The 3,048-nt window shown below is 40.8% G+C and overlaps 1 pseudogene; it reads right to left on the minus strand.

The window, feature by feature from the left end:
* Positions 1-677: 677 nt before the first annotated feature.
* On the minus strand, positions 678-1,465 carry LOC147425741 (uncharacterized; annotated as a pseudogene).
* Between the last annotated feature and the right edge of the window lie 1,583 nt (positions 1,466-3,048).

A 3,048-nucleotide genomic window follows, 5' to 3' on the forward strand; every position in this document is an offset into this window, starting at 1 on the left:
TTGAATCTTGACATGCCTGACTAAGAATTCCAGCATTGTCATAGAACTTCCAAAAAGAAACATACAAACATTTGATGCAAAGCTTCCAGAAGAGCAACATACAAACACTATGTAATAATTACAAAGAGTTGGAAAAAAGTATCCACATAAATGTCTTTGAAATATCAACCATAGTCACCTGGAATAGGAACAAGATCGACAAGGCCATTAAAGACAAAAATGGCTTGCTCATTTCACTAGAACGGTTTCAAAATGTCTTTATATAGGTATATTGTGTATAAAACATTTGAAACTCTCCAAAATAAATGGAAAATAGAAAAAAGAAACGAGGGACTTTGGAAACAGAGTTTTCAATCTGATAGGTCCCAAAGTGAAGTTTCCTTGCAACTATGATATCAAGAGGGACACAAATCAAATCAATGAATCGATATAGATCACTCGACTAGCCCTTAAATTGGAAAAGGTTGATGTGTCTACAAGCATGGTGTGAACGATGGGCTAAGGGGTGAGCACATTCCCAAATACAGCAAATAAAATTATAGTAAAGCAACATCCAATGCTAAACAAGGTACAATTTTTCCTCTAAATTTGTCATTGCATCCTTATAAACCAATAGATTTCAAGAAGCTAAAAGAAATTATCCCTACATGTTACACAAAGAGAAATTCATTCTGCATTTAATTGCTAACCTTGCTCTGGTTTGAAGCTGAGAGGAGATCTGCTACCTTCTTGTTCCGGCTGGTGGAGCAAGCAATGGTTTCTTCCTTGGCTTCAACTTCTTATTTGAATGTCCCTTTGAGTTCTCATTAGGGGCAGCATTTGCACCATCCCTGCTATTTGAGTAGTCCTCTTTACCCTGATGTAGCACATCATTGACGGCCTTCACAAGGAATTCATCAACGAATGGTTCACTTTTGACAACATTCTTTACATCCTCGATCTGTATCATTTTATGCTTTTCTTAAGCGTAGAGGCAACCATCCTTGGATTATCTGCACTATCAAATTGCTTGCTTTGTCTGAAATCACATGAGGATACTTGCCTAGCTTAAGGATTCCTTTCACTCTTGCAAGAGGGAATGTGAGTTCCCACTCCCTGTCAATCCATTACCTTCATCTTTCTCATTGTCATGGGCATCTTTAGCTTCATATGTTGCCATGCACTTTTCCTCAACTTGAGCATTTGCAGGCTCAATCATCTCAACCTGCAAAGAAAAGCTTGGTGTTGGACACTCACAAGCTTTGGTTAGGGCAAGGACCAAGACAAATAGCTCGTTCAGGGATTTGGTGAGGGTAAGGGCCGAGACAAAGAGATCACCATAGCTCACTGAGGCTTTGATGAGGGCAGGGACCGAGACAAATAGATTAGCATCTTCAAGGCAAGCTTTGATTAGCTCTCCGTGTTCCTTGAAAAACAAGAAATAAGAAGAGGTCTTCTTGGATTTGGTGGCTTCGATAGATGCCATAGCTAGCAAGCTTGTACTGTCAAAGGCGAGAGATTAAGCTAGCTGCATTGGCGGCAATTATTTTCAAACTTTGGCACCCATACATGGTCCTATTTGGGCAATGGGAATGGGTCCCATAGATAACACCGTCCCACCCATAAGGGATCGATCGTCCCCTTTACAAGGTGCCAACAAGGGGTAATCTTGATTCTCTGTAGTTCAATTGGGTTTGTGAACTAGGAGTAAAATGTGCATGTCATGGCTATTGTGAGTTGCATGGCAAGTGAATGTGAACTCAATAGACGTTATGAAAAGTGCTTCATGGATGAACTGCGTGTTCATATGTGCATTGTAGGTTCTGTGAGTGTATGTGATGCCTGTGTGCACTAAATGTGGACTCACTAGAAATTGTGAGCTATGTATTCATGAGTGAACTAAATGTGCTCATATGTGAATAGTCTATGAACTTTGTTAGCAAGAGGCCACAACATACAATTTATGGTGTAACTTTCCTATATCAAATCACAAGAGTACATCAATGCCAAATGGTAAAGAAATTGCCTTGGAAAGGGTAGATTATGTGATAGGAGCCCTTCATCCCACCAAGTTTTCCCTCCCCCTAGCAATTGGACAATTAAAAATCCCTTTCAATCTTGAGTAAAGTTTTGGTTGAGAGGTACCATTTCATGTCAAGGGCAATGTATGGACAAGGGTAGGACCAAGGGGGGGAACAGTTAGCTAGACATCCTAAGAATAGAGGTTTCCTAAAGATAGCTTATGGAGTCTATAAAAGGGAGTGGATGGGTAGAGAATAGGCATGCAAAGTTCCCCTCCTCCTTTCAATGTACAAAGCACGCTCCTTTTCTAGGGAGGAGAACCTTTTGGAATCTCTTTTAGTGCTATTGTACAAGTTTATGGCTCTCTCTTCCCCTCCTCTCTCTCTCTCTCTCTCTCTCTCTCTCTCTCTCTCTCTCTGTCTAAACAACATTGTATTTAAGGTGGACTAGGTAATGGTATGTAGCCCCTATGTAGCCCCCCCCCCCCCCCCCCCCCCCCCCCCCCCTCCCCCCCCTTATGTATACACTATGAGTATAAAATAATGGGGGGCTACCCCTATTGTATAGGTTTATGTACAAAATACAAAACCCCCCCTCTTGTACACTCATATGGTACCGTACGAAAAAACATAGTGAATCCCCCGGAGGCTTGGCAAAACTTGTATATAAGGCTCATTATTATACCAAAAATAAGAGAAAAAACAACCAAAATCCCATTTAAAACGTGCCTTTTCCAAACGCCTTCGAAGCACCAAAACCTCAATCGTTGATAGTGGAAGAGTATGTACAATATGGGTTTGAGGACACTCACACTCTCTCAGTTTGCAATGTGTAGCATCAAAGCTTCTCTCACACCAAGTGTGAAGATCACAAGGTGATGACTACACCTAAATCTTTCCTCGCATATAGAGTGTTAGGGTGCTATGTGAGATATTGGAGGTCATTTACAAGAATGAGAGATGCCTATTTATAGGTTGGAGACCCCTAATTAAGGTTATTGGTAACCTTATATACACGCTAATCAACTTAAGATTAGGATTTCTTTTG

The sequence above is a fragment of the Adiantum capillus-veneris genome, chromosome 25, assembly GCF_014529385.1.
Source record: "Adiantum capillus-veneris isolate H3 chromosome 25, ASM1452938v2, whole genome shotgun sequence".
Lineage (NCBI taxonomy): Eukaryota > Viridiplantae > Streptophyta > Polypodiopsida > Polypodiales > Pteridaceae > Adiantum > Adiantum capillus-veneris.